Below are 27,500 nucleotides of genomic sequence, written 5' to 3'. Positions count from 1 at the left end.
GGTTGGTATGTAACAGAAAGTTTCATATGATGTAGTAGAAGAGAATCAAAGTGCTTCATTAGACAAGAGTTGAGCATCGTGTCCGTGAGGCAGTGCTCGTGTTGTGCTCACATTAGCTTAATTGATATGCAAATGAAAACCCTGAGGACTCGGAACAAACACAAAAATCATTACCTCTCCCTTTACACGCCAAACATTTCAGATAAAAAAGTGCGGATTTCTGTCCCTTCGTCGGTATTTGTTGTATCTGTTCAGCTGTCAATTCTCACGTCATTGCCTCATCTGCCAGTCCTCCCCGTCATCTATCGTCAGTTCGTGCAGGTAATAATAATAATAATAATAATAAGCGGTTTATTATTTAGGCAGTTAACAAACTGAAAATGTGTATGCGTGCGCGTGTGTGTGTGTGTGTGTGTGTGTGTGTGTGTGTATGTGAAAATGTCTACTTCCATTTGGTAGATTCGTGAAAATCTTTCGTATTTCGTGATGCTTGTAAACTTTTTCTGTGTTTTTGAAAATGGTCTTCGTGGTTTGGTGGTGTTTGAAAAAGCCTTCTATATCGTGGTGTTCTGGAAAGTCCTCCTGTGTTTTTGTGTTTGTGAATAGCTATTATGTGGTGTTTGGAAAGTCCTTGTGTTCTGTGGTGTTTGAAAATCCTTTGTGTTTCGTAAAAAAATCCTTCCTATTTGGTTGTGTATGAAAAAAAAAATATTTCGTGGTATTTGGAAAGTCTACCTTTGTGTGTTTATGAATAGCTTTTCTGTTATGTGGTGTTTGGAAAGTCTGCGTTTCGTGGTGTTTGAAAAAGCCTTCGTGATTCGTGGAAAGCTATCGTGTTTCGTGAAAATCTTCCCTGTCCGCGATGATTCCAGCGTGGCAAAAGCTTCAGTCGAGAGGGAGAGAGAGAGAGACAAAGAACACTCCTGATAGAGCGCTGCCAATCCACGGGCCGCTCACCGCACACCACACCATCATTTCTACATTCAGGCACACCAATGCAGTTCACAGGGGAATTCTTTACCTGGTGACTCCTGCTGAAAATACTCCCACTCTTTACTCGATATTGTGGGAATTGCTGGGTGGAGGACGAGGCTGCGGAGGATGGGAGGGGAAGAGTGAGGGGAGAAGAGGGAATTCTGGGGACTTTAGAGTAAGGGGAGGGTTTGGGGAGGGTCTTATTTACTTTCGACGTAAGTAAACCAATTTTCTGCTACGAATTTGCTGTCAGACCGGCAAGATTGATGCGGCAATATTGTGGCATCGAAATGTGCAGTAGGAGATTTAAAATGAGTGTGTGTGTGTGTGTGTGTGTGTGTGTGTGTGTGTGTGTGTGTGTGTGTGTGTGTGTGTGTTCACGGTTCACTATTTTAAAAGTTCATTACCTTTTTTTTCTTTCCTTCCTTCTTTCTCCTTCTTTTCTTCTTTGTCACGTTTTCTATTTCCCTCTTCCATAATCGTCTTGTCCTCCTTTTTCTCCTCCTCTCCTTTTCTTTCCTCCACTTACACTTTTCCTCCAATCCCTCCCATTCCTTTTATCCTTCCTCTTTCCTCTCCTCTCATTACTCTTCTTCCTCCCTCACATTTTTATCTCCTCTTCCTCTCACTCCTCCTTGACTTTCTTCCTCTCCTTATTCTCTTTACTCCTTAACATTCCTTCTCTCTTCTTGCTCTCTTATATACATCCACATTCCTTTAATTTCTTAAGCTTCCTGTTCTTTATCCGCTTATCTATCTATTATTTTTATATTTACTTCTTCTCTTTCTCACTGTGCCTTTCCACACGTCTTTCTAGCCATTAACCAAACCTTACCTAATCTAACTTAACCTAAAGTTCCCTAATTAAACCTAACTTAATCTAACCTTATGTAACTTAACCTTAACCTAACCAAACCTAACTTAACCTAACCAAACCTAGCTTAACCTAACTTAAAACTAACTTAACCTTAGCCACCTTCAACTAACCTGACCTAACTTAACCTATCCTTAACTTACCTCACCACACCTTCCTTACCTGACATTCCCTCCACCTTAACTAAACCCATGCACCTCTCCTTCTCCTCCTCCTCCCCTCCTTCTCATCCTTTGTCTCCACACTTATCGTAGCATTCTCTCCACGCCTTTCCTTGATGCACCACCGCCTCTCCCTCCATTTCCCTTCACCTTTCCCTCCACGGTGCTGAGTTGCGCTACAATACGAGGAGGATCAGGAGAATATGGAGAGAAAAATCAGGAAAATGCTCCTACCTATGGGGCGTAACCGCATTAGTGAGCAGGTGAGAGAGATAGAGAGAGAGATAGGGAGAGAAAAAATTACTCCACCTCTCAAGAAACCTCTCCGTTTTCCTCCAATGCCTTTTCTCTCCCTAGGGTGAATATTTGAAATGGAAAGAGGGAGGGAGAGGGGAAGAGGGTATGGAAGGGAGGGAGAGGGTAACAGGGGGAGGGAAAGAGGAATGGAAGGAAGAGGGAGAGAGTCGAAGAGGGAGGGAAAGGGTAATGAGAGAGGGGAAAGAGGAAGGGAGAAGGGGAGGTGGAGCACTGGAGGCGAAGAGGAAGGAGAGGGAGATGGGAAGATAGAAGAAGGGGAGGGAGGGGAAAGTAGGTTTGGAGAGGTTGGGAGAGGAGGAGGTAGGGCGTGGGAGGGAGGTGGAGGATAGCAAGGGAGGGGAAGGTAGGATTGGAGAGGGAAAAGTTAGTGAGACAGATAAAGGGGAAGGGAGAGAGGAGATGAGGATTGGGGAGATAAGGATGGTAAAGAAGGGGAAGAGCGATAAAAGAATAGAGGAGGAAGGGGAATGGTGTAGAGATGAGACGAATGAAAAGAAGGGAAAAATAAATGTAAATAAAGAATAACAAGAAAATACAGAATTAAAAGAATAAACCGAAGGAAATGAACTGAAAAATGGAATTAGAGAGAAGAGAAGGAATGTGGAGAGAGTCATGGAGGGGAAAGGCAGGAATGACTAAAAGGGGGAACTAAAGATAAAAAAAAGGGAGAGGATAAAGGGAGAGTCGCACCTCATCTTAGAACTTTATTATATCACTAACTGAAAAGAACGAGTCTTGCCAGATAGGGAGAGAAAAAAGGGAGAGTAGGGAGAGTAGAGAGAGGGAGAGTTTGGTAATATTAATGGAGAGGGAGCATATTAAGGTGAGAGCGTTAGATAATAAAGGATAAAAGAAGGACTTGGGGAATAATATGATAAATGGATTAAAATGACGTGGATAGGAGGAAACGTTTATGATAAGGAAATTTTGCATTATTATTATTATTATTATTATTATTATTATTATTATTATTATTATTATTATTATTATTATTATTATTATTATTGTCTTTATATTCATCGTTATTATCATCATTACTATTCCCATTCCTTTCTCCACCGAGCAGAGAGAGAGAGAGAGAGAGAGAGAGAGAGAGAGAGAGAGAGAGAGAGAGAGAGAGAGAGAGAGAGAGAGAGAGAGAGAGAGAGAGAGAGAGAGAAACCAGGTGAGAAACGAAATTATTTCACACCTGGCGATTCGAACCCAGGAACTCTATGATAATGATAATAATAGTAATAATAATAATAATGATAATAATAATAATAATAATAATAATAATAATAAGAAGAAGAAGAAGAAGAAGAAGAGGAAGAACACTAAAACAAAGATGGAAGAAAAATTTAATATATGGTACTTCCTCCTCCTCCTCCTCCTCCTCCTCCTCCTCCTCCTCCTCCTCCTCCTCCTCCTCCTCCTCCTCCTCCTCCTCCTCCTCCTCCTCCTCCTCCTCCTCCTCCTCCTCCTCCTCCTCCTCCTCCTCTCTTGGGATACCAGTGTCCTCTTTGACATTCTGGTCAGACTGTTGCTGAGAATCGCCAAGCTTATGAATTTTGCTTGAAACTCCTTCACCTCAGAGACCAGGAGTGGAGGTGCCTGGAGGAGGAGGGGGCTGTGCAGGATACCAAGTGGAGGAATAGGATGCGAGAAGGTGTAGGATGTGATGTGGAGGTCTAGGATATCAAATAAGAGATGTTAGATGTGAGAAGGAAGAGTAGGATGTTAAGTGGAGAGGTAGAATATTTAGTGGAGGAATAGGATGCTAAGTGGAAGTGTAGGATATGGAGGATGTACTGTAGGATGGTGATGGAGGTGTAGTATTCCCAGTAGAAGTGTAGGATACGAGGTGAAAGTGTAGGGTGTGAAGGACTTGTGTAGGACTGTCATGGATGTGTAGGATGGTAAGTGAAGGTACAGAATGAGAAGGACGTGGTGTAGGATGCTAGTGAAGATGTAGGATTCTCAGTAGAAGTGCAGGATGCGAGGTGGAAGTGCAGGATATGAAGGATATGGTGTAGGATTCTTGGTGGAAGTGGAAGGTTTGAAGGATATTGTGTAGGATACAAGAGAACTGATCACTGAGTCCCGCCAGCAGAACCACCGCCACCACAACCAGCAATACAGCGCCACAGCCACTACCACCACAGTCTGCACCACGGCACCACAGTCACCACCACAGTCTGCACCACAGTCACCACCACAGCCTGCACCACAGCCACAGTCACCACCACAATAATGCCATCACGCGGCGAGGAGTCAGCTGTAAACAGGAAGCAGACACGCCCCACCGACGAGGAAATCACATTAAAAAGTTTGAATGGAATTTCGGGGCCAATTCTCTCAGTGGCGGCGGCCGGAGGTTGATCCCCAAGTTTCCGCGGCCAAGTTAACTGAATTAGAGGTTCAGAGCCTTGACCTTAGCCACCAGGAGGAACCCACGAGTCCTGGCCGCCCCTAGAGTGTGCCGGGACAGACAGGCACTGTTATAATGCCTCTGGACATCTGGGGGAGTGCTGTCACTAGTCCGTTCTCTTCCCTTAGATCCTACTGGGGAAAGACAGGTATTACGGCACCTCGGGACACATATTCAGTCACTCAGGTTAGCATTGTTACCTGTACTTACCTGTGGACACCTGTGGATGCTGAGTCACCTGTCCTTTTCATTGTTCTTACATCCTTCATTGGAAAGACTGGTATTACGACAGCTTTAGACACGCAGTTAAGGCGCTCAGCTCACCAATGTTATCTATACTTACCTGTGAGCGCTTTGGGAGAGTACATCACGTGTCTGTCTCCTTCCCATTACAATCTACTTGTCTAATTATGGACAAGACAGAAATGTTAACACCTTTTAACACGTAGCCAAGTCCCTCAGGTTACCAGGTTACCTTGAACACCTGAGGAGGCTGCATCACCTGTTTGTCCCCTCACCATTACAATCTGTTAGTTTAATTATGAGAAAGACATATTCTAGACATGTAATGAAGTCACTGAGATCACGAGTGTTATCTTTAATTATCTGTGGACATCTTGGGAGAGTTAAATTACCTGTACACTTTGTCATTAGAATCTGTTTCGGTAATAAAGACACTCTTACACCTTTCCTTACGTAGTCTTGCTGCTCAGGTCACCATTACTGTCGTTACCTTTGCGCGTTTAGCCGCCTCACCTGCCCAGGGTTTCACAGCTTCAGACAGCAGTGTTACCATGACAACCTCAGGGGACTTGTGGACGGGCGCTGTAACTTGCTGTGAAGTGGATGCTTGGCGTTTCCCAGACACACTTGGCGCCACAATCAATAAGTCAATCAGTTAATGAGTCAGTCAATCTATCCCCAGGTAAACAAGACCCGGGACATGTCACCTGTATTCACCTATGCTCACTTGTCCCCGCTTGTGCCTTTCCTTTATGACACTGCACGCTTCGGCACACTCTTGAAGCTTTTCCTCTTATTTCCTCTAATATCGGCGGGGAAAAAAGGCTTGAATTCAATGAGGGAGAAATAGCCACTTAAAAGATAAACGCCAAAGGCTCTTCCCAGACGGCTTAATTATAACGCTCCACAATTTTCCTTTTTCCCAGAATCCGCCGCGTTGCTTCATAAGTGTATTAGTTTTATTTTCCCAGCAATCCCTTCACTGTGGAGGCTTCAAATACCAGTAAGTGAAATTATCCTTACCTTTGATTCCCGTATTGATGTGTGTGTCAGTGTGGGATCCTCAAAGGCCGCTGCCAACAGGATGTATCAGCTCACTTCCCACTCGTCAGCTCATCAACTCGTCGTTTTTTCCCGCGAGTTCTTCTTTTTTCCCGCGGTTTGTTAATACTTGTGCCGTGGAAGAGTGGTTTATAAGTGCTTTGATTTCTCTCTCTCTCTCTCTCTCTCTCTCTCTCTCTCTCTCTCTCTCTCTCTCTCTCTCTCTCTCTCTCTCTCTCTCTCTCTCTCTCTCTCTCTCTCTCTCTCTCTCATATCAATCATCTCTTACTCTTTTGTTATTTTCTGCTATTTTTTTTATTATCTGTCTGTCTGTCTGTCTTTTTGTCGATCAGTCAGTCGGTGGGTTAGTTATACTCTCTCTCTCTCTCTCTCTCTCTCTCTCTCTCTCTCTCTCTCTCTCTCTCTCTCTCTCTCTCTCTCTCTCTCTCTCTCTCTCTCTCTCTCTCTCTCTCTCTCTCTCTCTCTCTCTCTCTCTCTCAGATCGATGCTTGAGGCACAGAGTGAGTCGCCCACCTGTTGGTTCATTATCACCCTTAATGGAAAATAAACAGGTGAGGTCCCAGTCAAACAGAGCGGGAGGGAGGGCGTCACCTTGCTGGCTTGGAGGAAAAAAGAAAGGAGAGCAAATTTATCCATCATCCTCTGGAAAGGCGTGGAGGAAAACTAAAACAATTCCTCGAGGTTGGTTGGCTGCGCGTTGGCTGTGAAGGAATGGGTGTTGTAATTAAGATAGGACAAGGAATAATGGGCTCTAGTCTGATAATGTTTGATTTTGAGAAAGGAGATAGGGAGAGGCGGGGGTGAAGTCTAAAACAATTTCTTAAGGTTAAGTTAGCTGCTTGTTAGCTCTGAAGGAATGTAATTAAGATAGGGAAAGTAATAATTGGTTTAAGCTTAGTAAAGTTTGATTTAAAAAAAAGGAGATAGGAAGAAAGTAGTTCGGGGCAAGTAATAATGGGCTCGAGCTTAGTAAAGTTTGATTCGAAAAAAAAAAAAAAAATGACAGGAAGAAAGTGGTTCTGAAATAGACTGGTAGATGAATGGAATGGATTCAGTAATCAATTTGTTTAGTGCTGAGTCAATACGGAGGTTTAAAAGGAGATTAGACAAATGTATGGATGGGAATGATAGATGGAAATAGATGGGGATGTTTTATGCAGGGGCTACCACGTGTAGGACTGATGGCTTCTTGCTGCTTCTTTTATTTTCTTATGTATTTATGCTGGATTGAAAGGTAAAGAGAATAAGTGAATTACTGAATAAGGTTAAATCAAGAAAACTACTATGGAATGAAAAGTTGGAAAGTTCTTAAGTTGAAGGAAGTGTGAAAGGAATGAGTGTAGTTTGATTGTGTGAAAGAAAAAAATACAAAAAAAACAAGAGTTGTATTTTACGGGAGGAGGAGGTGCAGGAATTGAGAACAGAATGGATGCAGTTTGATGAAAGGAAAAAGAGAGAATGTGACCGTATTCTAAGTAATGGAAAGGTGAACCAGTCGGCTGTGTTTTGAACGAAGGATAAGTTAAGGGAACAATTACATTTTGAATAGAGGAAAACTTAACTGAAAATTATCTTATCTGAATGAAAAAAATAAAGATTAGTTATATTTTTTGGGTAGGAAAGTGAATAATTTCAGCGACAATTTTGGAGGAAGGAAAGCGAAGAGAGGAATTGCACTTCCAATAAAGCTACACGGAATTGAAATCTCTCCAGAATCAAGAAAAGGATAACAGAACAGATGCGAATTTTTAAGCCGTGAAGTAAAGAACAGCATCTGAATTTTGGATGAAGGAAGCATGACTAAACCCACTGCATTTCTGAGTAGAGGAAAAATGAAGAGAAAACTATCACCAGATAAAAAAAAAAAAGTGAAGAGAACAGATGTATTCCAGCGCAAAGAAAAGCGAACATAACTCCATGACTTCATTCGTATTTAAACTCCAGAAAGGTGAAAGGCAAAGGCAGTTTCCAGGCGGCGGGAATGAGAAAGGAACAGCTGCACTTGGCTACAGGAACGGCAAAGGAAGGGTAAAGGAATAGTTAACAGTCGGCTTTACTAATGGAACGCCCGACGCCCTTCCGACACTGCCCCGCACCAAGCATTTCCACGTCAGTTCAAACGAGGCCTTTGAGCACCACCTTTCGAACCTCCTGCCTGAGAGAGAGAGAGAGAGAGAGAGAGGGAGAGAAAGAGGGGAGAGAGAGAGAGAGAGAGAGAGAGAGAGAGAGTGTGTGTGTATGTGTGTCTTGGTGCCAGTTCTCTAAAAAAAAATTAATCAATATACTCGAAACATCCTTGATAGAAAAAAATAATAAATAAAAAGTTTTACCTCTTCTCATCTTATTGAAGAGGTGAGTGTACCTGTCAGGTGTTGGGTGTTGGGGGAAAGGTGTGTTGTTGCGTTACCTGGACAACACTCATGCCAATACCTACACCTGTCTTGTTTGTGTTGTATGTGTTGTTTGTTATTCGTTTATCTTTCTTTTGTGTGTGTGTGTGTGTGTGTGTGTGTGTGTGTGTGTGTGTGTGTGTGTGTGTGTGTGTGTGTGTGTGTTTTGTTTTATAACTGGTTTGGTTCGTTCTTTATTTTTGTGTTATTTTTCTTTTTTTTGCTTATTTTGTTATTGTTTTTATCAGTTTGCTTATATTTTGTGATTTTATGTGATTTCTTTCTTGTAATTTGTGTGATTCGGTTTAGTTTATGAATTTCGTGTGTTCAGGTTATGTATCATGTTAACGTATTATCATTATTTATCAGTTTATCTCAAATTCTGAACCTTTTTTGTTTTTTATCTTTTTTTTTTTCTTGTTTTGCTTTATGGCAGTTTTATGTCTGTGCATTGATTTGCAGAAATTTGGTTGAACTTGCACGCTGAAATACTCCTGTTTTCTCTGTTTGAAAGCTTTTGCCTGAGTCATTTTCATTTTGGCTTATTACTCGTTTTTAAGTCGCTTGTCTGACCTGCAGTTGAAAGTGTGTGTTTTGAGGATGTTCACCTTTGTTCACATTTGCTGTTTATTCAGTTCTGCTTCCGCGCTCGCTTTTCCTTTTCGAGTAGGAGAGGAGTTTGGGTCGAGGAAGACTTTTCTGCGCAGTAAATGTTGCTTCTGATCCTTCAACACAATCCTCTTTGCTCGCATTTCCCTCACGTCTATTATGTTTAGCTGTCATCCCAAGTTCGCATCAGAGCCCTGCCTCACTTCCCCCTGTCGACCCTGCCTCTTTGCTCCCTGTCTCCATCCTTGCTCCCTCACACCGCCTGTCAATCCTCATTTCTTCCTCTCCTTTTTCAGTCTATTTCTGCATCACTCGCCATGTTCTCTCTCTCTCTCTCTCCTCCCTGTGTACTTCTGTATCTCGATGCTGATTCTTTGCCTCCCTGCCAGCCTGCAACTCTGACAAATTCTTCTGCCAATCCTCATTTCTTCTCATTCTTTTCTGTTTATTTCCACGTCACTCTTATGATGTCCCCTCCCTGTTTACCTCTGTGCCTCCCTGCCGGTTCTTTGCCTTCGCCCCGCCGGTTCACCTCCTGTCAGTTTTCTTCCCCCTCCTATTTCTACATCACTCACCGTGTTCCCTGCCCTCTATGTACCTCTGTGCCTCCCCTGCCAGTTCTTTGTCTCTACCCTGCCTCTCTGTGCCACTGTGCCGCCTCACATTGATGTACACAGCACCGTAATCCTTCCTGATGCAAATAAACTCATCGCTCTTTCATCCCTGTCGTTCTCTCCGAAGCACGTTCAGGATTGGGTGTTCCAGGAAAGGGTGTTCCAGGGCTTTGGGAGAGATGCTGGGTTAGGGGCCGGGCTGGGGGCTAATGGGATGTAGGAGGGAAGCTGGAAGGGCAGGAAGGGAATAAAAATTTGGTGGGTGTAGGAGGAACGGGGAGTGAGGATAATGAGTAATAAATAGGAAGGGAAAAGAAAAAAATATGAAGGAAATATAGGAGTGGTGAGATAAAGGGTATCAAAGGGAAGGGGAACTGTAGAAAGAACGAAGAGGTAGAAAGAGAAAGGGAAGGAGGAATAGGATATCAGTAAACATGTAGGAAGGGAGGTGACGTGAAGGGAAGGGAATAGGAGGGGAAGGAATATGTTGGAATTAAGGGCTAAGGGGATGTAGAAGGAGAAAGGGAAGAAGGAGGAAGGTGAAGGATAAGAGTACATGCGCGTGTTACCTGTAAAGGTGTAGGAGGGGAGTGAATGTGTAGGAGGGATTAAGACAACGCGTGGGTGAATGAAAGTGTGCATGTGAGGTGTGGGGTTTAAAAGGGAGTGGAAGCAGAGCGTACCTGCGTGAAGTGATTTGTGTCTACAGGAAACGAAAGAGTAAAGGTGCACTAGATTAAAATGAAAGAAAAGTTACGTGAGGGATTAAAAAAAAAAAAATATGGGTGACGTGGAAAAAGAGAAGTTTCGTAGAAAAAGATTAGTTACGTAGGAAAACGATGAGTTACATAGAAAACAAGACAAGATATATATATAGGAAAACGACAAGCTACATGGGAAAAAAGGTGAGTTACATAAGAAAAAATCATTTACATAGGAAAAAGATGAGTTACATACAAGAGTAGTTACACAGGAAAAAAGTTACATAGAAAAATGGCGAGTTACATAGGAAAGAAGGCAAGTTACATAGGGAAGAGACAGATTACATTGGGAAAAGACAAATCACGTTGGAAAAAAAGGGAAATAAAGGAATTGTATAGAAAAAGAGTAGTTTCATGGGAAAAGGTAAATTAGATAGAAGAAGGAGGATTTACATTGAAAAAAGTTACATTAAAAGAGTAATTACGTAGGAAGGATAAAATTATTTAAGGGGAAAATCAAGTTAATAGGAAATAAAAGTTATGTAAGGAAAATTACGAGTTGTACAAGGGAAAAAATATATAGAGAAAAGACGTTACATAAAAAAAAAACTTAGCGAGAAGCAAACTAATAAAAATAAATATAGAAGAAAAAAGGAGGAATGTGGCAAAGGTATTGAATGAAAGGAAAACACACGTAAAGAAAAAAAAGAGGGAAAAATCTGAAATGACATGGAGAGAGAGAAAAAACGTGACCATAGAAAGAGAGCAAGTAAAAAAAAAAAAATAAATAAAAAAAACGCAACAAGGTCAACCACAACCTTTGCAAAAAAAAAAAAAAAAAAAAAGGAGAGAGAGGGAAAAAAAAAAAAAAAACGGTGTCCCATCCCTTTCATCCCCCTTTCCACTCCATTCCCTCCTCTCACCTTCCCACGCATGCACTGCACCGCCACCCCAAAACATCCATCCCTTCCACTTCGCCCTTCCGCCCTTCCCTTACCGTGCCTTTTAAAATCGTTATGCTCCCCCCGAAAGTCCCCGGCGCAGGAATGGCCAGTCGTGTTTGTTTGATGTAGGGGCATTTAAAAGGCATTCCCCTCGATTTATGGCTCAGAAAAATCGATATGGGCCCGACAGTCGCCATTCCCGTTGCTCTGTGTGTGTGTGTGTGTGTGTGTGTGTGTGTGTGTGTGTGTGTGTGTGTGTGTGTGTGTGTGTGTGTGTGTGTGTTCTGGGAGTGAGTGAGGGAGCGTTGTGACGGGTGATCGATTGAGAGAGAGAGAGAGAGAGAGAGAGAGAGAGAGAGAGAGAGAGGGAGAGGGAGAAGGAGAGGGAGAGAGAGAGGCTTAAGAGTGTGTAGGGGAGATGAAGGAAGGGAGATGCACCAGGAATATCAAGTGAAAAGAGGAAGGGGAAATGTTACTGATAAATGTTGTTTTCATGCGTGAGAGAGAGAGAGAGAGAGAGAGAGAGAGAGAGAGAGAGAGAGAGAGAGAGAGAGAGAGAGAGAGAGAGAGAGAGAGAGGAATGGTGGAAAGGAGTGAAAATAACAAGCAAACATGTAGGAAGTAACGATAATAGCTATAACAACAGTAATAATAATGCTAATAATAATAATAATAATAATAATAATAATAATAGTAATAATAATGATAATAATAATAATAGTAATATTAATTGAAATATAGAAATAGTATTAGGAAATGAGGTGGAAGTGAACGATGTAGACACACACACACACACACACACACACACACACACACACACACACACACACACACACACACACACACACACACACACACACACACACACACACACTACATAAGATAAAAAAAAATCATTAAACACTTTTGCACGGAAACCACTGCTCTCATATAGAAAAATAAACAAATAAATAAAGACACTTAATTAAGAAGACAAACCAAGAAGAAACAAGAATTAAAACAGAAAAAAAAGAAAAGAACAGAAAGCATCATAAACACACCACCACCACCACCACCACCACCACCACCACCACCACCACCACCCTCAGCAGCGGCCGTAAAACAGAGCGAGCCGTGCGTCCTGTGGTGTCCTGGCGGTGGTCGTGTCACCTGAAGGCTTAATCAAGTGAAGCCGTGTTTGTTCCTGGGCTAATCAAGCAGGTGGCCCCGTGTTTGTGTCCCGCCGGTAATCAACCTTCGTCCCGCCGCTCTAAATAAAAACGAAATTGATCCTCCAAGTCAGGTTAATCTTATTCAATTATATAAATGGCCGGGATGTATAACGCGGATTTATTCTTTAGTTTGCGTTGTCTTCGTCGAGAGAGAGAGAGAGAGAGAGAGAGAGAGAGAGAGAGAGAGAGAGAGAGAGAGAGAGAGAGAGACTTTTCTTACCTAATCACATCTGATTAAGCCTGGTGACATTCTTTCTAATATTCGTGGGAATTTGTGTATTACTGAAACACACACACACACACACACACACACACACACACACACACACACACACACACACACACACACACACACACACACACACACACACACACACACACACACACACATTTTCCTTTCTTAATTGGTTTCACGAGGCAAAAGCTGCAGTCGGGAAGCAATAGATTGGTGTGTCTGTCTGTCTTCAGTCTTATCTCTTGTTGGTCAATCTTTCCATCCTCTGTTCATTATCAGCCTCTTCCAAGCAAGCCTCCAGTTTTAGATAATTAATTTGACTTTTCTTAGGGATTGGCACCTCACTGACCTCTTATTTTCTTCCTCTTTTTTTGCCCTAAGTCAGTGCCGTTCGTAAAAAAACAGAATCTATATATTTTTCTATTTATTTGGGTTTCTTCTTTAGGGATTGGGACCTCAGTTGACCCTTTATTTTTTTCCTTTTTGTTTCTCTAGGTCAGTGTCACTCTTCATTAAACAAAATTAGCTATTATCTGTGTGTTGTAGCTTTTACAATATAGCCACAAAGGTTAGAAAAATGCTTTTGTCTAGGGTGAGAGTCGACACTGGCAGAAAGGAGGATAGGGAGTGTTGGAGGGAACGAGAGGGCACAAAGATCATAAAAACTGTACTTGTTTATTTCTCATCCTTATAAATGGAAGGCAAGAAGGTGGATAGGCGTGTTGGTGGAGAGAAGAGGGATAGAGAGGGTGTGTGGGGGGACTAGAAGAAGAGGGATAGAGAGGGTGTGTGGGGGGACTAGAAAGGATGAGGCTGAGGGAGGGAGGGGCCCAAGATTACACTAAAATACGTAAAGATACATCTGGCTACACCTGGCTTTTGGTTTTCACGTAGTAAAATGAGTGGCGATGGTGATTTACTGTTTTAATGACAAAGGTTGCTGTTTTTTAAGGTTATGGCTTATGATTTGCTTTATATTGTCTTCCATCTATTCATTCTTCATTTGCTCCTTTCACTCTCTCACTCTCTTTCTTCCCCCTATCTCTCTCAGTATATATTTATAGAGCATTTTTACCCACAAGATATTGCTTCATGTCTAGTAATATAAGACACAATTCATATCCTGTCAATATTTTCTTTTTTTATTCCTATCATTCTCAGGTAAAAAAAAAAATAAATAAAAAACACCTTTTTATTCTCTTATTATCCCCAGTTTCCATAAAGGTGTAATCCCTCACCTGCCCACACTCGGGTAGGATCTCATTAGTCGTGGTTAATTTCCTTCTACATTGTTTCTCTTTTTCCTTTCAGTTTTCCAGTTGGCACAATTTATCTGGATTCGAGTGTTTGTTGTTTTGTTTCAGAGTATTTTCGTTGGTTTATTTTATTGTGCTGCTATTATTTAGTCTCGTTTATCCATGTATTAGTGTGTCATTTATCTTGTGTGTGTGTGTGTGTGTGTGTGTGTGTGTGTGTGTGTGTGTGTGTGTGTGTGTGTGTGTGTGTGTGTGTGTGTGTGTGTTTACTAAGCTCGTATTTACTAAGAGTCAAATTCATCTCTCTCTCTCTCTCTCTCTCTCTCTCTCTCTCTCTCTCTCTCTCTCTCTCTCTCTCTCTCTCTCTCTCTCTCTCTCTCTCTCTCTCTCTCTCTCTCTCTCTCTCTCTCTCTCTCTAAACACCTTTTCATGTTCACGCAAAAGGAACCCGAAAACTTTGTGTATATTTCTTATCCACTTAATCTAACTTGACCCCAAACTTGCGTAACTTCAGAGCAAGGGACTTTGAATTTTAAGCTCTCAATAAGTTTCGTCTACCAGAAATATGCGCCTTGGGATTACTCTGGCAGATTTAAACCCCCCTTGATTAAATTCCAGTCTTCATTACACTACACTAAAATCCTTGTAAGTGTAGGATTAGATGCCACAAAGATGCGCAGGTGTTCGTGGCTCATTTACTTACCTATAGCAATGGTATTTCTGTGTCTCCCTTTAAAAGTTGTTGTTTTTATAGATTTTTTATGTAGGTATCTTTTGTTATTTGTTTTAGATATCTGTGCTTTTTTTTTTATTTCCTGAAGTCAATGATTAGATGTATTTTTTTTATATAGTTGTTTATATTATCCGTTTTTTTCTTTTTACAGGTATTGAAGTGATATCAGGTGTGTGAGAAGAACCGCCACTGCAAAAAAAGGTACAGTGACCACCCCAGATTCTTTTTTTTTTTTCCCAGCATAAAAAGTACATATTATTACAAGTCTTATTGCGTATATATTGGCAATTAATTGATCCAGATATTAACCATTGTGTACGTTTTGTTGTGTTAGGTTAGGTGGAGTATATAGACTAAGAAAGGATATGTTATGTTAGGTCAGGGTTACATTATGGTGGGGTTGGGATTACAATATGGAAATATAGATGTATATGCGTGCGTGTGTATGTCATGTATTACGTTATGTTGTGTTAGGTTGAGCTGTTAGACTAAGAAAGAATATGTTAAGTTAGGTCAGAATTACATTACGATGAGTTAGAATTACCATTTGGAAACGTGTGTGTGCGTGTGTGCGTGTGTATGCGTCAGTGTGAGTGTAAGTTATTCACCATACACCACCATACTCTCCCGTACCTTACCATATAAATAACACCAGTCAGAGGTCACTGCACCCTGTACATTCACCCTATTCGTCCCATGTTCTGTACCCTGTCACTTCTTAATTCTTGTCCTCTTAACCAACCCACATATCCCTTCTGTTGAGACTCTTTGAAAGGTTCGCCTCGTTCTTCGTCCCAGGGTTCAATGAGGGAGGTTTATATTTTATTCCCCACTCTGATTATTGGTGTTCTTTTTTTTAAGCTGATGGAAGAGAACGAGGAAGGAAAGGAGGAAGGAAAGAGGGAATGTAGGAAAGGAGAAAGGAATGAGTAAATATGAATGTAAAGTTAATGTTTGTGTGTATGATTTTTTTTTTCAGTCAGCATCGTATTTTCTTCTTCTTCTTCTTCTTCTCCTTCTTCTTCTTCTTCTTCTTCTTCTTCTTCTTCTTCTTCTTCTTCTTCTTCTTCTTCTTCTTCTTCTTCTTCTTCTTCTTCTTCTTCTTCTTCTTCATGATCGTACTTTTTACTTTTTTGCCTTTGTGTTTGTCGTTCCTCCTCCTCCTCCTCCTCCTCCTCCTCCTCCTCCTCCTCCTCCTCCTCCTCCTCCTCCTCCTTCTCCTTCTCCTCTTCCTTCTCCTTGTGCACTTCTCCAGAATCTTCCTGCTATTCTTCCTTAATCGCTTTGTTTATTCTTCCTTCCTTTCCTCCCGCAGGGACATACGAGGCAAAACTGTCATTATCTTGCCCCGAAAGTTTATAATGACGATTCGCATGAGAGAAGGAGAGAGAAAAACACACGGAAAGACGAGGTTTTGGGGGAAAGAATGGAGGGGGCAGGAGGAAAGGAAAAAGATGAGGAAGAAGAGCAGGAGTAGTTAGAGGAAGAAAACCAAGAGAAGGAGAAGAAGGAGGAATAAAAAGTCAAAAGCTAGAAAGGGAAGAGATGAAATAATAATAATAATAATAATAATAATAATAATAATAATAATAATAATAATAATGATAATAATAATAATAATAATAATAATAATAGCAATTTACATAAGTTAGAATGGAAGGAAAAGAAGGTAAAAGAGTAAGAAGAAGAAAGAGAGAAGAAGCAAGAAGGAATAAAAATGGGGCGAACTATAAAAATGAATCAGTTGACGGAAGGGATAATAGCCAGAGAGAGAGAGAGAGAGAGAGAGAGAGAGAGAGAGAGAGAGAGAGAGAGAGAGAGAGAGAGAGAGAGCCAGTACCTCCTTCCTGCACATCTGCTTGACAAATGCCCCTACTCAGTCCTTCCCGAATCTTGGATCACGCCCCGCCACTCTCCAATACCCAGTCACCCCTTGAGGTAAACAAAGTCCATTCCCTTCACCCCACTTGGCACCTCTCACCCCTCACCACTCTCTCTCTCTCCCCCTCTTTCTCTCTCTCTTTCTCTCTCTCCCCTCTATAACCTCTCGCTCTTATCGCGTCTTCCCTCCCATCACCTCCATGTGTACATTTGGCATCTCTCTCTCTCTCTCTCTCTCTCTCTCTCTCTCTCTCTCTCTCTCTCTCTCTCTCTCTCTCTCTCTCTCTCTCTCGGTCATTCAACTTTCCTTTAGAATCATTATTTTCCCGGAAACTTAAGTCAGTCATCTTTGTTGGCTCTCTCTCTCTCTCTCTCTCTCTCTCTCTCTCTCTCTCTCTCTCTCTCTCTCTCTCTCTCTCTCTCTCTCTCTCTCTCTCTCTCTCATCCCTTCGTTCATTGACATTAGGAAGAAACATAATGCACAAACATGAAGAACTGTAATAATAATAATAATAATAATAATAATAATAATAATAATAATAATGATAATAATAATAATGACGATAATAATAATAATAACAACAACAACAATAATGATAATAATAATAATAATAATAATAATAATAATAATAATAATAATAATAATAATAATAATAATAATAATAATAATAAATGAATACCTAGAGTCATTCTAATAAAGTTCTCAAGAGTTCTTCAGTCAAGAACATGATTGTCTGTCTGTCTCCTCTTAATGTGTTATTTTTAGGTCTGAGAGAGAGAGAGAGAGAGAGAGAGAGAGAGAGAGAGAGAGAGAGAGAGAGAGAGAGAGAGAGAGAGAGAGAACACCCGCGTCTCGTAGGGATAGCAAAGGCAGCCCACGGTGGAATTCTTTATAAGACAATGATTGGTGTTCTGATTGCCCTGTATATTTCCTGGCTTCCTGGGACTCGGCCGCCGCCCCGCCCTCCCTCGGGTTGTGCGGGGCGGGGAGGACATAGACACGTGGATAGATGGCAAGGCAAAGTACGTGTAAAGGAGACTCGCCGGCAGGTAAAACAGAGGAGTAATTGCTGGAAGTTAAGGAGAGTTTGGTGTGATTTTTTTTTTTTTTATTGAGTCTTTTGTGATTGTGGGTTTGTGAAAGATTTGTTAAAGTGAAGATATAAGTAGAGATGGTGTTTGTTGATGTGATTACTTTTAATTTTAGTGTTTCCTTGAGGTTGTGGGTTTGTAAAGGGCTTGTTTAAGTGAAAAATGTAAAGAGAGAGGATGTTTGCTGATGTGATTCCGTTTAGATTTTGTGTTTTGAGTTTTTTTTTTTTTGGAAGGGTTTTATTAAAGTTAAAATATAATGGTAATTGTTGTAATTGCTTAATGGGGATGCTAAAAATGGTTTGTTTAAGGTAATTATTGTTTTTTTTCTATTAGTATTTTTTTCTTTTTTTATATAGGAGGGACAACGGCCAAGGGCAACAAAAATCTTAACAAAAAAACAAAAAAGCCCACTGAAAAAAAAAAGTAGAGGTAAAAAAATAAATTTAATGGTTTGAAGTTACGAAGTTTTGAAGTTTCGGATTTGAAAGATTGGGGAATAATAGATGTTGATACATAGAGGGATTGTTAAAAATAGTTTCTGTGCGCTGTTTATAGAGAATCTCGTGTAGTGTTTTGAAGTTAGGGAATTTTAGGGATGTTTTTATATTTCCTTAGATTTCATTATAGTCTTTGATGTCTCCTATTAATATGTTTTGTTATTGTACCTTAAGATTATACGTTACTTTTTCATTATTAACTGAAATATATAAGTATTAAATTAATATCATTTTTTTTTTTTTATATTTTTGTTTCATTGATATATATTCTTTTCGTTTTTTTTTTTATTTATTTTTTTGTCTGCCTTGTATGTTTTTTTCTTTTATCCTTTCAGTCTTTCTTTGGATCCACGTCTGTGCTTTTGTCTCGTTCACTGTCACTTCTTGGTTTCCTTTTGCTTCAGCCTTTCTTTTCCGCTGTTAAACTTGAATGAATATGGTGATGTAATGAATGAGTGAATGGATGAGGAGAGCGTTATGCAAGCCAAGGTGCCGCAGGGATAGATAGAGATGCCACTGCACACACACACACACACACACACACACACACACACACACACACACACACACACACACACACACACACACACACACACACACAAACATCTCTTTCCACTTAATGGTGCATTTTTCATAATTACTCAAGTATTCGGTACATCTTTGCACACTTACTCCCACACTTACCCTCATACTTGCTCTCACATACTCCTGTCACTCTCTTGGTCCGCCTGACACCTTGAACACCTCTCCTCATTTTCTTTACTTTCTCACAGGCGTCTCACAAAGTAGTGTTTACCTTCAGCCGTCAACTATCCCGTTTTCTTCACTTCCCGAGGTAAATCACTCACTATATTAAGTCTCTCTCTCTCTCTCTCTCTCTCTCTCTCTCTCTCTCTCTCTCTCTCTCTCTCTCTCTCTCTCTCTCTCTCTCTCTTTCTCACTGAAATTCACAGAGTTGTTTTATTTTGTTTATTTATTTATTTTTCGGTGCAAGTAGAAGAGCAAGGGAGTTTACATAGACGAATAAATATTGCCTCGCGTAAAACCTTCCCCCCCCGACATATTCCCGACACATTCCCGGGGCAGAACAATAAATTCCAATCACAGGTAAATATTCCAGCCGCCGTCCAATATGTTTTCCCGCGCCTCAGGACGGCCGCGATACACACACACACACACACACACACACACACACACACACACACACACATTTCAGATCCAGAAGAGGAAAACACTGATAGATGGTCAATACACATTTACGTACACACACACACACACACACACACACACACACACACACACACACACACACACACACACACACACACACACACACACACACACACACACTTCATAACAGATAGAGGAAAAAACATTGATTGACACACACACACACACACACACACACACACACACACACACACCCACCCACACCCATCAGTTGGCAGCAAAGGCGGGCCTCCACGAACGACTGCTATTAGCCTGCTTCGAACAATGGAATAATCATCGCAGACTTATGAAGGGCATTCAGGAGCTTAAAACTCTGGAGCTGGCAGGGGGAAAAGGGATCCAACCCTTTGTATGGAGGATTAGCAATGATCTGGCCAGCTGGTGTGTACGCCCAACGCTGTCCACTATATTCCTGCCTGTCTCTTATTTATGGCCAAGGGGAAATTCCACCTGGTTTCCCCACTCTCATGGAAACGCCACTTGAGGGAAAAACACTTCACTCAACGATAACAATAATAGTAGCGGTGGTAGCAATGATGGAAATTTCTTGTTTTTTCGTTGTTTTATGAAACGTACTATTTAAGTGAAAAATATACCTGAAGGGAAAACAGTTTACTCGCTATAATAATAACAGTAGTTGTGGTAATGATGATGGTGGTGGTAGTGGTGGTGATGGTGGTTATCGTGGTGGTGGTAATCATGAAAATTCTACTTGTTTTCTTTTTTCATGAAAATACTATAAAAATACTTAATGGAAAAATATTTCACTCTTTTCATATTAAGAGCAGTGAATGATAATGGTGACAGTTATGATTCTACCCGTTTTATTTCTAATTTCATATAAAAACACCACTTATGGGAGAAAATACCTGCAGAGAAACGTGAAAATACCTGTGAAAAGCACTTCATTTCCAGTAATAATAATGGTAATAGTAATGATGATGATGGTGAAAATAATGATAATGCTAAAAGATTCCACCTGGTTTTGTCCTTTCAGTAAAACACTTGTATGGAAAAAAAAAAAAAAAAACACCTGGCAACAGCACCAGAAATAATGATGGTAATAGTAATAATGACAATAATTAAATATGTCGTGTATTGTATAATTGCAGGCCTGAGTTCCCGGCAATAATAACAATGGTAATGATAATGATAAGGTTGATAATAAAAGTAATGTGTATTTTATAATTGGCGGCCCCGGTTCCCCCAGTTTCCCGTGGGCCCAGATTCTGAATTATTATGAAAATACCTGGACGGACGAGTAGCAATTGAATAATTCTGCGTCGTGATATTTATGATTCATTTTATGTTTCATTTTTATTATTTCGAAACTCCGAGTCATTATATTTTATTTGGTCGCCGCGATGCAATTTTGACGAGCTCAGCTTTCCTCTTCCGGTTTTTTGATGAGGCTTTTAGTGTTATTGTCATTGTTGTTGTTGATGTAACGTAACCTAACCTCACCTAACCTCACCTCAGCTAATTTAATTTGACCTAACCTAACTTTCCTTACCTTATCCTACCTAACCTTTCCACAGGGGACCTTAACTTACCCTACCTAACCTAACCTAACCCAATCTAACTTACTACTACTACTACTACTACTACTACTACTACTACTACTACTACTACTACTACTACTACTACTACTACTACTACTACTACTACTACTACTACTACTACTAACACACACACACACACACACACACACACACACACACACACACACACACACACACACACACACACACACACACACACACACACACACACACACACACACAATAAGTATTAATGGCAGCCTGATCAACAGTTCTTTAAATCCTCTCTGCGGATAAGGAGGAAGGGAACAAGTGATGAAGTGGGTGAGAGGAGGGAAGGAGAGAATGAGAGCAGACCAAGAAGGGGAGGATAAGAGGAGGCCAAAGAAAGGAGGAGAACACGATGGGGAACAGATGAGGTGACAATAAAGAAGGGAACAAAGACGTAAAAGAGAAGAAAGAAAACCAGAAAGAGGATTAGAGGAAGAGAGATCGTGAAAGAAAGGAGATAGAAGAGAGAGAGAGAGAGAGAGAGAGAGAGAGAGAGAGAGAGAGAGAGAGAGAGAGAGAGAGAGAGAGAGAGAGAAATGTAATGACAGAAGTATAAGAAAAAGTACATGGGAATAGAAGGAAAAAAAGGAAAATAATAAAATGTTAACGATTTAGAGAAAGAGAGAGTTGGGCAAAAAGTGGTGCTCGTTTAAGACATGAATGGTGAATGAGACTCGTTTTGAATAGTAAACATAATGCAAAACACTCTCTCTCTCTCTCTCTCTCTCTCTCTCTCTCTCTCTCTCTCTCTCTCTCTCTCTCTCTCTCTCTCTCTCTCTCTCTCTAACAAATTCTTGGTGTTTATGTAAGAGGAAGAAGAAAAGAAGAAAAGAAAAGAACAGGAGCAGGAGAAATGGGAGGAGGAGAAGGAAGAAGAAGAAGAAGAAGAAGAAGAGGAGAAGAAGAAGAAGAAGAAGAAGAAGAAGAAGAAGAAGAAGAAGAAGAAGAAGAAGGGGAAGAGGAGGAAAAGAGTTTACGATATTCTTTGAAGTGACTCAGGCGATGAAGTCAGTAGTTATTTTTCACGTGGGATTAACTTACCTGAGCGGAATCACGTCTTGCACCTTTCATTTTCCACATCACACCTGGCCAGTGTTTCTTATCCCTTGTAATTTGCCCATTTTTCACATTTTCTGCCCATTTTTCTAAATTTTCACTGTTATCTCCCATTTTTTAATCTTATTTCTCTCTCATTTTTCCATCCATTCCTCATTTTGTTTCAATTTTTTCGTTTTTTTTCGCATTTCTTCAATTTCTGTGCCCATTTTTCATTAATTTATCTCCTATTTATGAAACAATTTCCCCGTTTTTTCACTTTTTTATGTCCTTGTTTGGCCTTCCTAACGCATAAACAAACAAAACACACCCTACTAACCAACACACACACACACACACACACACACACACACACACACACACACACACACACACACACACACACACACACACACACACACACACACACACACACACACACACACACACACACACACACACTTCATAATAAAATCTCGGTAATCATACACAAAAAATGCGTATTATGTTTACTCCCGCGACGTTTATACATATGAATCAAATACTCGTATCTCGCCTTTGTATTGTGTGTGCGTGGCAGGGGAGCTGTTATGATTCTATTTATGAGGGAGCCTTTGTAGGGGCGTCCTGATAAGGGCATGTTGGAGGCGCCCGTACAGGATATCTAGGCAGGGATCTCGAGTTAGACCGAGTTTCCTGGTAGGCCTACTACTAGTGATGGTGGTGGTGGTGGCGGTGGTGGTTGTGACGAAATTTGTCTCTGTCTGGGTCGGGTGGCTGGGTAGTTGGTCCCTCTCTCTCTCTCTCTCTCTCTCTCTCTCTCTCTCTCTCTCTCTCTCTCTCTCTCTCTCTCTCTCTCTCTCTCTCTCTCTCTCTCTCTGATTGACGGAACATTGGTGGTAGTTTAGTTCGAGTTTGTTCCTAATTTTTTTCAGCTTCATTTGGGATCCACATAGTTTGAAGGCAGTTGTTTGTGTGCGTGCGGTTTGTGAAGCTGTCTCTCTCTCTCTCTCTCTCTCTCTCTCTCTCTCTCTCTCTCTCTCTCTCTCTCTCTCTCTCTCTCTGGGTGCGTCACTGGGAGTAGTGGGTGGGTGAGCAGTGGGTAGTGGGTGATGGATGGTGGGCTGGCTCGCAGTGACGCCTGACAGGAAGGGTGGATGGTGAGCGGTGGGTGGTGGGGGGAGGGTGGGGGTTAATGGGTGACCGGCCGCGAAAGATGTGTGCTCTCGTAACTAGATCTTCGCACTGCATTGTCACGTGGTATCTTAGTGTATTTAGTTTGGTTTATTTATTTTTTATTTTTCCTTCCTGCGTTGTGTAAGTGGAAGGGTGTAAAGAGGTTGTTTATTTTTTGTTTTCGTGCACCGTAGACTCTTAATTTTTCGGTGTTATCGTTTGTGTTTCGTTTTCTTTTCCTTTCGTTCTTTGTGGTAATGGAAAACTGCACGATTTTTTTTTCTCTCGATTCGTTTATTGATTTATTTAACTTACTCATCTACTCATTTATCTATTTATTTATTGTATTATCGATTCTCTTTATTTCGCGTTATCTTCTCTAAGTTTTCGTTCACACTCGTTCTTTAAGTAAATGGAATATTGCGAGGGAATACTTTTGTTTCCTCTTAGATTCTTTCCATTTGCAAAGCTTAGAATCATGTTCCGTGTTATACTCAGTTTTAGTTTTCCTTCCCAGTCGTGTTTTGTGGAAATGTGCAAAAATGGTGACGTTCTTGTGTCTTTTTTCTCGTGTAGCGAAGTCAGTGGCGATGTCAGGCATGTATTGGCGTGTAGACCTCAATAAAAAGTAGATAAAAAAAAATGAGGAAATAATTTGCGACACGAAGCCAACGATTTCATTTGGTATTAATATGCGTGATATTTAAAGTTGAGGTTCACACAAATATGTACATCCGGTGGTGCTAAATGTTTTGAAATAGCTGGCGTCCAAATGTGCCTCAAAACCCAACACACGTTCACTCTGCCCACCAAAATGTACAATTAACTCATTTTTTTTAGGCTGGAAGTTCAACAAATACAATAGCGGCCACGTTCGTACTCTGAGCCATGTATACCCGCGCGCCTTGATTTGAATATATGCATGTATGTATATATTTTATGCGTATACATCATGAGTGGTGAGAGCCGTCCATTAACACATTAGTAATCATGCGTGCCTCTCTCTCTCTCTCTCTCTCTCTCTCTCTCTCTCTCTCTCTCTCTCTCTCTCTCTCTCTCTCTCTCTCTCTCTCTCTCTCTCTCTCTCTCTCTCTCTCTCTCGCTAAATCCCTCTATACGTGAGCCGCCACTTGCAGGTATTCATACATTCATCTAAATTCCACTCCCGCTTACCTGGCGACGGACTCACCTGGCGGCGCGCTAATCAGAATTGAAACATCGGTCCGTCCACACCTGAGCTGGCGGGTCGTGTTTTGCATTAAAGCCCAAATTGATGACACGTACCTGGGGAGGATTCGTTTCACCTGTCGAACAATTTGCGAGCGCGGCGAGGCGGCGAATTGTCGGCAGGAATGACGGAGCACTCGCCTTTAATTAGATGTTTCGCGACCTGAGGTTTTGTGCGGCCAGGTGCGCTCTGTGGCTTCCAATACCTACACAAAGGAACGCCGTCACCTGTGTCACCTGTATTACCTGTGAGCGTCTTTTTATTACTTTCCGTCTCCTTCGTGAATACTCTTATTAACTTTCTTCCCCTTTTCACAAAAACCCTGGTACTTTTTGTAATAATACCACATTTTTCTGGTATGTTCCTTGATGTGTTTTTTTCTTCTGTAATGACGTACGTAGTATGGTTGACGTGGCAGTTTTTTTTATTTATTTATTTATTTTTTCTTTTTATTCCGTCATTTGAATAGAAATGTTAACTGCGTCAGGAGGTCGTGAGTGTCAAGCCAAAGGGTAACAGGAAATGCTGCCGACACCACCAAGGCAGATGTGAGGAATTGGGAAAAATACTGGACGAAAAAAATACTTACTTGTCTGTATGAACGGTAATGAAAAAAAGGACTTCACATGACAGCACACCTTTACACACACACACACACACACACACACACACACACACACACACACACACACACACACACATACACATCAAGTTTAGTTTATTGACATCTCGACATTGTTAATACATACAATGAAGAAAAAACTCAGAGAATTTTAGGTTTTATCCAAAATCAGTGTTAAAATTCCCATGTGAAAGACATAAAGCAAAAAAGTGACACTGGGCCATGTCAGGTCAGGTCAGGAGGGGTTAAGTCTAGAAAGGTCAAGTTTAGCTCTATGTATTTTTTTATTTGCATACATGATGAATTAATTTTATTATAGATGAAAAAAAGAACAGAAATATAGAGAGATGCGCTTACTTGTCCAAATAGAATAATTTTACATAGAGAAGCACATTTACAAACAAACAAGAATACAGACAGACAGTCAGATAGACAGACAGACAGACAGACAGACAGACAGACAGACAGACATAGAGAGATAAACAATTTATTAACCACGAACTAATAAAAAAATAAAAAAAACAACAAAACCTCACACACACACACACACACACACACACACACACACACACACACACACACACACACACACACACACACACACACACACACACACACACACACACACACACACACTCAGGCTGTCAGTAGCAAGGCGTGTGTCGTGGGCGTCAGGAACAGAGGCGCAACACGAATCCCTGGCCTTAAGTAGCCCCGCCCACCGCCGCCCATTAAGGCTGGTCTTTTGAGGGCGGTCTGAAAGCACACATTCACGGCGCCCAGTAATTAAAGCCAACTCCGGCGCGCGACACACTGGCTAGGAAACCGGTTTGTGTGTGTGTTTTTTAATCCTCTCTCTCTCTCTCTCTCTCTCTCTCTCTCTCTCTCTCTCTCTCTCTCTCTCTCTCTCTCTCTCTCTCTCTCTCTCTCTCTCTCTCTCGTGCACATTGTTATTTTCGTGTATAAATCTCTCAGTTTTTTGTTCCATCTGACACTGTTAACTCTTTATTATTTATTTATTTTTTTGGTTGTATATAAGTAAAGGGTAAAAGTGCTTTGTTTTCCTCTTTTTTATTTTATTTTTCCACTTTTGTTTACTTTTGTTGTTTTATTATTTTTTTTTCTGTCTTGTTCTTCATCTTTTGGGGTTTTCTCTTTCTTTCTTCCTTTGGTGTCTTTGTCCTCTTTCTTCTGCCCTCTGTTTTTCTTTATTCATATTCTGCATCTTTTTTTTTTTAATTGTTATTCTGTTTCATCTTTATCGTTTTATCTTTTCTTTCTATTCTTCCTTTCTTCTCTCCGCTCTCCCTCTCTCCAACTCTCCCCTCTTCCTGCTTAGTCTCCTCGCGTCTTAATGTCACTTTCTTCCTCTCCCTTCCTCCTTCCCTCTCCTCTTCTCTGTCTGCATTTTTTCCCACTTCCTCTCCTTCCATCGTCTCTTGCTCTCCCTGCACGTCGCTTCCTCTCTCTCTCTCTCTCTCTCTCTCTCTCTCTCTCTCTCTCTCTCTCTCTCTCTCTCTCTCTCTCTCTCTCTCTCTCTCTCTCTCTCTCTCTCTCTCTCTCTCTCTCTCTCTCTCTCTCTCTCTCTAACCTCGCCCTTCACGTCTCCATTAACCTGGAGGTAAAACTTTTCTTGTCTCCCCGTCTTTTGCTTCACGCTTCCTCTCACCCTTCTTTCCTCCCCTCTTCCTCACCCTACTTCCATCCCTTATTTCCCCGTGGCTTAATTTCTTCCCCTTCCTCAGCTTTCTTGCTTTTTGTTGTCCTCTCCCTTTCATATGTATTTTTTTCCCTCTCAGCGCATCCCCATCACCTTTTCGTCTCTCTCTCTCTCTCTCTCTCTCTCTCTCTCTCTCTCTCTCTCTCTCTCTCTCTCTCTCTCTCTCTCTCTCTCTCTCTCTCTCTCTCTCTCTCTCTCTGTTCCTTTGTGGGTGTGTAAGGCTCCTCCACCCAAACGGTAATGCTTTTCAGTATTTTTATTGCTCGTCTAATGGTTCATTGGGAGGCTTCTTGCTGTGCGTTCAGTAGTGTTTGTGGTGGTGGTGGTGGTGGTAGTGGTGGCAGTAGTAGTAGTAGTAGTAGTAGTAGTAGTAGTAGTAGTAGTAGTAGTATAGATTTTGTTTTAGTATTTGTTGTATTTAGTGTTTGTTTAGTAGTAATGGTAGTAGTTGTTGTAGTGGTGGTGGTGGTGGTGATGATGGTGATGGCGGTTTAGACGTGGTGTTGGTGTTGGTAGTAATGTTAGTGGTGGTGGTGGTGATGGTGGTAGGGGTGAAAGTTTTTGTGGTGATTACAGTGACAGTAGAAACAACTGTAGTGATGATGATGGTGGTAACGAAAATGATGATGGGAATTAGTGATGGTAATTACGGGAGTGGTGAACAGAAGGGCGCCTCTCAACTGGTCTC

Source organism: Scylla paramamosain, chromosome 35, assembly GCF_035594125.1.
Source record: "Scylla paramamosain isolate STU-SP2022 chromosome 35, ASM3559412v1, whole genome shotgun sequence".
Taxonomy (NCBI): Eukaryota; Metazoa; Arthropoda; class Malacostraca; order Decapoda; family Portunidae; genus Scylla; species Scylla paramamosain.
This window is presented reverse-complemented; position numbering follows the sequence as displayed.